Raw genomic sequence first — 8701 nt, 5'->3', positions numbered from 1 at the left:
GATTTTATATATATATATATGTACATATATACTTTTGAACAAAAGTTATACTACAAAAATTTTAAAAGCAGACATTCATGTTATTACAAAAAGGTAGCTTATTTCAGGAAAGGAAATTATAAGCAGAATAAGAGAAATTTCTGTATGTATAAGAAAATAAACATGAAAGATGCAAACAAAATTAAATGTGAAGAAGCCAAAATGCATTATTACTAATATCTAAATTTGGCTAGATGATTCACAGATAATTAATATTGATACATTTCTCCTTGGCAATTGGCTAAGTGACACCTTATTTGTGGTGGTATTCTTATGTCAGTCGGGGGCAGAACAGATGGTATCCTTTGTTCATCCTAGTTTGATACCTGGCTTGGTAGCCAAAGCAGTCTTCTGCCTAGGATACACATAAATCAAATCATATCAAATCAAATTTAAACAACCCAAATTTGGAGGAGGAAGACAGAGATCTGCAGACTGTTATGCCAACCATAGGTCTGCCCTCCAGCGCACAGCACAACCTGGCCATAGACACCTACTTGCCTTCATGACATTCAGCAAGGATGGAAGATGTTACCCCGAAGCCCACCACCTGCTTGGCCAGACTGCAGCAGGAATATCACAATATGTGAGTATGTGGTGGTCAGATGGGAAAGAAAGAGAAGTGGAGCAGCTTGAGCATATTGAAGAAAGGTGGACTGGGAGACTCAAGGGTTGAGATGCCTTGCCAGTTGTGAAGGGGGAGTCTAGCCACCTGAGATCGTGGTGGGATCTCAGGGAGCTGGAGCTGCTGCTGAAGACCAAATCTAAGTCTGTGGCTATGCAAAAGCAGGGATCAGTGCTAATATCCTTGGGTTATATTACCCCTAGAGAATGTGGATATCCCTGGTTGGGAAAGCAGCCAGGTATCAAGTGAAAATCCAGGGGCTGTGAATAACTGGTCCCACCTCTCACTGGATGTGACACTGTGGAGAGATTGCACCATCTCTCACTTGGGGCAACACTCAAAATAGTAGGCCCTGTGCTTTGGCCTGGCAGCACAGTGGATGTGACTCTAGTGGTGAGGGTGTAGGACAGATAGAGTGGAGAGGTAATACATTCCTGACCCTTAGAAGAAGGAGTATCATCTAAGAAAGTGAATTAAAGAAACTTAACAGAAAGCAGCCCTAAGAGGAACAGTGAGCTCTCAGGGACACAACAAAGAATTGTTGAAGGTAAAGGAAGATGTGGAAATTATGTAATATAATACTCATATATAAATTTTTCAAAAAATAAAAAAATTAAAATAAATGGATGCCTTTCTGTTGGGCAGACTGCTACCTAGCCTGCTCTAGTGAAGATACCATATCCTGACCCATCCTAAAAAGGTAAGCAAAACTAAGAAAATTTAAATAATCCTTCAAAACCTTGCATATCTGTAATCAATCATTACAAATCTACTGAATACTGAAGAAATGTAATAGTTCAATAGTATGTAAAATTTTACAAAGACTAATAAAATTAAAAACTTTTCAATTCTTTTCAAGACAAGGCCAAATTTGACTTTGAAACAAATACAATGCAAAAATAATGCTTTTTGAATGATTTATACAAACTAAACATACATTCTTTTTATATAAAAACAAGTTATTATTTTTTCCACAAAAATGATTGGCTTAGAAAATCATTCAACCTCATTCATTACCAGACTAAACTTACAAATTATTTGTTTAGATTCATAGATATATCCCTATTGTAAGAAAAGATATTCTCTTACTCTTTTTGGATATAAGAATCTGGGATTTTAATAGGGATTACTAGAGAACAAAATCAACTTCAGAGTTGTCAGTGAATAGAGTACTTTTAGGTCCATTTAAAAGAATAGAGATTCATTCTGTAAGTAAGAAAAATTCAACTGCTCTTCCTCCAACCACCTCCAAAACCTTCAACCCAAAATGTATCCTGTCTACAAGATATCCAGAAAAAAAGATAGAGAAGAGATAGAGGAAATAGCCAGCCAATAACAGGTCCAACTTTAGACCCTATGGAAATTGCCTATGGAGAAAATAACTTGGCTCTTTAAGATTTTCTAATTTGATAGATTCTATAATTTTTTAATTATGACATATTATCTAGTTTCCCTCAGCATCTTTTTTCATAGATCGCTTTTTATTTCTGATTTTCTTAATTTAGATATTGTCTCTCAATCTTTTAGTTAATTTGGATAGACTTTGCCTATCTTGTTGATTTTTTTTCAAAGAACCAACTCTTTGTTCACTGAATCTTTAAATTCTTTTTTTTAAATATCTATTGTCCTGATTTCATAACTCTGATGATTTCTTGGTGGTAGTGGTGGTCATGGAGTTGATTTGTATGTACTTGCGTGTGTCTGTATGTCTGTGTGTGTGCACGTGCATGTGTCCTTTCTTTTTGGATTTTGAGATATGAGATTATTTGTTTTATTATTATTATTGTTATTGTTATTACTATTATTCCTGGGTTTTCATGAGTATAGTTAACCTCCTTAGGTTAGGTTTTTTTTTCTTCTAGTGCCTTCTTTATGGATGCATTTGTAGTAACATTGTTTATATATAGAATATCTTATTTTCTCCATTTATGGGGATTTAAAGTTTTGGTGGGTGTAGTAGTCTGGGCTGGCATCTGTGATCTCTTAAGAACCTGCAGCAGTACATGTGTTCAGGCTGTTTATTGCTTTTAGAAATTCCACTGAATTTAGAAATCCCACTGAATGAATGTGTAATTCCAATAGATATGCCTTTATATTTTACTTTGTCCTTTTTTTGTACAGCTTTTAATATTTTTCTTTGTTGTGTATGTTTAATGTTTTTGTTATTATGTGGTGAGGGGGCTTTCTTTTCTGGTCTAATCTCTTTGGGGTTATGTTTACTGCTTATACCTTTATAAGTATCTCTTATTTATGTTATCAAAATTATTTCTCTGATTTTTTGAAGATATTTTCTAACACTTTGAGCTGGGTTTCTTCTTCTTTCTGTATACCTACTATTTTTTGGTTTGGTCTTTTCATTATGTCATCGATGCTCTGAATGTTTTGTGTCAGAAGTTGGATTTTTGTTGTTGTTGTTGTTATTTATTTGTTTTGTATTTAATTAAACACTTTCTTTGGGCGGTGTATCTAGTTTTTCTTTTCTTTTTTATCTTATCTTCAACTTTGGAGATTACTTCCACTCACTCTTATGTTCTTTTGAATAAGTTTGCCACTTTTGTTCCGGTTCCAGTAAGAAAGATTTTCATTTTTAGAATTTCCTTGATATGACTCTATTCCCATTTTCAAGTCTGGAATAGTTTTATGTGTTTCCTTCAATGGTTTGTTGTATTTTCTTGGATTATTTGAGGGAATTATTCATTTCTTCTTTGTTTGTTGTTTTTTTTTTCTGAATTTCTTTAAAGTATTTATTTATTTTCTCCTCAAGTACTTTTACAATCTTCATATAGAAAGTTTTAAGGCTTTTTACCTATGATTCAACTGTTTTGAAATACTTAAGACTTGCTGTGGTAGATTATAGCTGGAGTCTATTGGAGACTTATTGTTCTGTATTTATTATGTTTTCATGCTGGCATCTAGGCATCTGTTTTATGGGATGATTATAGGTCTAGGTGCTGATTTATATTTATTAGTTGGGTATTTTATTCCTTAATTTCTGTTTTCCTCTTGATTTTCAGAGAGTGTGATTCCTCTGTCTTGACAGTTTTCTTGGCTTGTTCAGCTAATATGATACAAGGGATGCATGCTGATTATAAATACTTGGATACTGGAATAAGTTGGAGAAAGTTTGTTTGGAGAAGAAAGTCTTTGTGATTTTTTTTTTTTTTTTGAAAATAGGATCACAGAGTAAAGAGAAAACACAGCAAGTTCATTCTATAGGGCTGGAAATGAAACTCAGGATAATGAATATCAGCAGAAGGAGAGGTGTGGATCTACTGTCATCCTACATTGGCACTGGAGAAATGTTCCTTAGGTTAGCAAAGGCTACAGTTCCTCCTGGGGTCTGGAACACAGCAACAGGTGGTGGAAGAAAGATTAGAAGTAGAGATTTGAGAGATCCATAGGATATGGGCACACATGTATAGGGAAGGCTGCCATGGGTATTTTTTTATAGAAAGAAAGGTCTGCTGAGAGCCTGAATGATTTTCTGGGAGGCATGGCCTGTGGTTTAGCAGGGAGTACCTGATAGAGTTGAAGTCAGGGAAGTGGTGACAAGTTGAGAGAGGGATATTAGGAGGAGATGGTCTTGAAATCGACAGGACATGTGGGAAGGAGGGGAGAAAGGCTGCATCTGGTGTTTTTTGTTTTTGTTTTTGTTTTTTTTGGTGGACTAGAAAAGAGACTGAGTTATTGTGTCTGGAAGAACAGAGAAGAAAGCTATGTATTTTAAACCACTAAAGTAATAAAAAAAAAACCAAAATTTTACTGCACATAAGAAGGGAAACACATGCAAAAATAATTAATATCAATACAAGCATAACATTTTATAGAACACAGGAAAGATTCCCTTTAGTATAAGAGATGAAAAAGTTTTTAGTTGATTGTAGTGGCACATGCCTTCAACCTCAACACCAGGGAGAGTAGCTGAGGCAAATAGATTATGATTTTAAGGCCAAAACTACAAGTTTTATCTACAGAACTACAGGTTCTACAAGGATATATAGTGAAATCCTGTTTTAAAACAAAATAAATTGGAAGTATTTGTCTGTATCTAGTGAACATTGCCTTGCATGTATTTGCCTTTATATAAGACAGTGAATGAAATATTGAGACCTAAAAATTCATTCAATAAAACATTCATTATTCAAATCTCTAGTAGCACATGTAGACAAACTATCTGCTTTTTGAAATCAAACTAATATAAAGTTTTAGATTATTTTAGATACAGGTATTATTATTAGCCAAACACACAATTAAAAGAAAAATAGTATTTTGATACTATTGCAATCAGAAAATCTAATAAGATACATTCAATATGTCTCCAAACAATATCAGATATTTTACATATTTTTATGTTTTTCTTCAAGTATTTCCTTTGCATTTAACATGCTCATTTCCTACTGTCCCCATTTTTACTCTGTTAGACCCTCCAGTTGGTTTTTCTTAAGATTATTAAGATCACTTAAGCAAATGGAGAGTTCTAGGACCATGTTACATATAGGTGTCTAGCTTGTATTGCTTTTTATTATTATTGAAAATAGGTAATTTTTTTTTAACAATACAGACTGATTAAAGTTCTTTCTATCTCATTTCTTCCAAGATTTTTTTCTTCTTTCCCATCAGAATCCAGATCCCTTTTGCTGAAATTGAATTTGACATTCTAGTGTTGTAAAATGTGAGTATTGGCCCAAGTTTATTTTTTTAAATGAATAACTATGAATCATTTAGTATACTTATGCTTAAAATTATCTATGTGGTAACAAGCTAAATTAATTAATAAATAAATACTATCCTCTTCAATAGAAATTAGCCAATTATGTACATGTAGTGTCACCTTGTCTGCGATGTACTTCATGTATTTCTGTATGTGGGAATAAATTTTCCATGTCTATACACGTTCATTTTATATGTGGATGATTATATAAATACATATTCATATATATTCATATGTGTATTAATTTTTATAGATGTAAAAGAAAATGACAGACCATCACATTGAGATTTATTTTCAAAATAAATGTTCTTTCAAACATCAGGATTCTTGAGAATAAACACAAGTTGAGGTTAGTTTCACACTGCAGAACGAACTCCCTCTTGAGCCATCCTAATTCCTACTGACTCATATTTTTTCGATTTTGTGTATACTCCTACACTTACCTATTTTTGTTTGAAAGGTAATTTGGTTTTCCAGCCTTCTAGGCTATGGTTCTAGATGACTAACCTGGTAGTCTTCATAAAAAGGTGGGTCTTCCTGCTATTACTGGTCAGGCCAAGCTGCTGTAGACACTCCAAGATTAGGCTGTCCTCCTACCTTAGTCACGACTTCATGCTGGGCTCCACCATGGCCTTATATAGGGTGGGAACAAAGCATGTGTTCTTTAGGAAATGGTACTTCTGGTTGTACTATCTATGCAAGCAGCATTACTGGTGAGGTTTGGAGAGGTTTTCAAGCTGAGCTCAGGAAGAGCTGTGGGTTATGTTTGCAGTATGTTTAGATTGCTAGCCAGGTCTCATAGTTGGCCATGGCTGTGGTCTATACTCTTTAGTTGACCATGTCCTCTATTTGTGTTTCACTGGGTTGGGGCCAAAGGCTGGTTACATAGCCAGAAATGAATGAATTCAAACTGCACAGCTCAATTGAGCTTCTGATATGTTCATCCCTCTCTGCCTTGTTTTTCACTACCAAGATAAAAACAATAGATGGTATTCTCTGGTGGGAAAAACTTATGGTCATTCTTCCTAGAGAGACACAGATGGTGGATAGATTCTAAATGTGAAAAAAAAGTACTGGCTGACTTCCCTGGACATTTAATCCATAGGCAAAGACACATAATATTCATCCTCATAAGCTCTATAGTTGCTTGTGTTTGTTCCTTGTTAACCACATTGCATAATCATTTCAATTGCGACAGCTGCAATTGAAGACCACTGGGTCTACCAGTTCTCAATGCTCTGAATTTACAAGCATATATCTAAGTCTCATTTTTATTGGACAAGCTAGAAGCCTGGAAAAAAATCCTTCTTTCTGTGGTGATGGACATTGTGATGGATTACTGGCATTCTCTATTGAGTATTGCAGGGAGTATTTTAACCCCATCCTCAGGTACTGATACTTTCAAAGGCATTCTTTTCTACTGATGGGTGGGTGTTATTTTCATAAGGGAACTACAGTCAATGATCAAATAAAGTGCTGTCAAAATTTAAGGTAGTTAATTTATTTATAAGTACTAACAATGCTAAGGTCAACAATAATTGGCATGCAGCAATATAGGAGTCCATAATAATTTTTAAAATATTTAATCTTATTTCATAAGTAGCTATGAACTACTTTTAAGTAATAATTACAGTTGTCAATTTTTTGGCTGTCTGTATATGCAATATTACATGAGTCATTCAGAATTGGATTTATATATGATGTGTTTAAAGTTTCTTTATAAAAAGTCACAATTTGGGAGTAATACACTCTCATTTTTCCATGTATGGCAAAAATATTATCCACTTAGTAAAACTGCATACCCTAATCATGTGTGTGTGTGTGTGTGTGTGTGTGTGTGTGTGTGTATTTTCTTCATGCATTTAATGTCTTTATTTTGAGTGATTTTTTTTTTTTTTTTTTGGTTTGTGACTTTCTTGTTAAGCTTTCTATTGAGGTTTCTTTGAATGAAAAATCTGTCCTCTTCTCTGTCTCTATCTCACTTGCTCTTTATCTCTCTCACTTCTGATTTCCTATTTCTTTCTCTTTCTCTCTCTTTCCAACTTGTCCCTATCCTCTCTTCTCAACTCTCCCCTGCTTTCTTCTTTGTTTTGCATTTATCAAGGGGAATTTTTAATAAAGCCTATCAAATAATATTTCCAAACATTTCTAATGAATAGAATTTTGTGTTATTAAAGTTATCAAGGAGGGACATTTGGTTTTAAATTTTTTGAGTAGGCAAGTCTTATTTTGGGTGCATGGTAAAAAATGTTTATCAATTACTATGCAGTTCTCATTACTAGTTCCCAGACTTAAGGGCTATTTACCAATGATCCTATAAATTATGTAAATATTATTAAATATAATACTATGACTAACATCTAAATACCACATAAAAACAGAATGGCTAATCACTGTCAATTTCAATTTCAAATGAACTAAGAATAATTTTCATTTGCACTGATTGAATTTGGATCTGCAGATCATATAGTGAGTGGAAAATGCCTGTATTCTTATACTAGTGATTCTGTGCCATTTTGAGGTCTAAATAGTAGCTATCACGATTGGTTTGTGATGTTCTATTCCTGGAGGGAAGGGGAGTATAGTTATTTAGAGGGTCATAGTTTTCTAATGAATAGATGAGACACAGCCTGCTTCTTGTGTACCGACATGTAGAATTATGAGATAATTCTTGCTTACGTGTTCTAAGGAGCATCATCCTTCAGCACCCCCATGATGCATTTTCCATGAGGATATTGGCTTTGTTGTTTCAGTCTCATTTGAATTTCTAGTCTCTACAATTATTCAAAAGTTAGAAGGATACTCAATAGTTTTATGTGAAATGGGTGAATACATAAATTTTAAAAGTCATGGAATATTTTTTAAATAGTCTTTTATAAGTAATTGAAATATATTTGAGTGTAAGTAAGGTTCGATCCAGGTTTCCTTGAATAAATATTTTGCTCATGTAACTGGAATAAGAAAGAGATTTTATGATCTCATATACCTGTGATAGTTCTGAAGAACTGTCTGCCTTTCTTTTCATGTTCTTCAGATGTGTTTTCAAGAAACCATGTAAGTTTTTTTTCTAAATATATTGACTTCCTGTATGGGCTAATGCTTCTGACAGTTATTAGTTTGGTTAAATGCTTCACTAACTACACAAAATGGTAATGAGCAAATGAAGAATGATCTTCTGTGTTCTGTGTTAATATTTTTTAATTACTTAAAAAGTTTTGTTTATAAATCAGCATCTAGATTTAATCATATGTATCAGATTGCCCAACATTGGCTGGGCTATGTGACCAGATCCTCTAATGATAAACAGGTATATATCACGGATGCTA

General features: G+C 33.7%; 1 non-coding gene across 1 annotated transcript; it reads left to right on the top strand.

Annotated features, from left to right (window-relative positions):
* The first annotated feature begins 264 nt into the window (after positions 1-264).
* LOC117723567 (small nucleolar RNA SNORA48) lies at positions 265-407 on the top strand. The gene has a single exon (XR_004608676.1). It is a non-coding gene; the product is annotated as a small nucleolar RNA SNORA48 (small nucleolar RNA).
* Positions 408-8701: the final 8294 nt, after the last annotated feature.

This window comes from Arvicanthis niloticus, chromosome 18 (genome assembly GCF_011762505.2).
Source record: "Arvicanthis niloticus isolate mArvNil1 chromosome 18, mArvNil1.pat.X, whole genome shotgun sequence".
Lineage (NCBI taxonomy): Eukaryota > Metazoa > Chordata > Mammalia > Rodentia > Muridae > Arvicanthis > Arvicanthis niloticus.
Note: the sequence above shows the minus strand (reverse complement) of the source record. Positions and strands in the feature narration are given on the sequence as shown.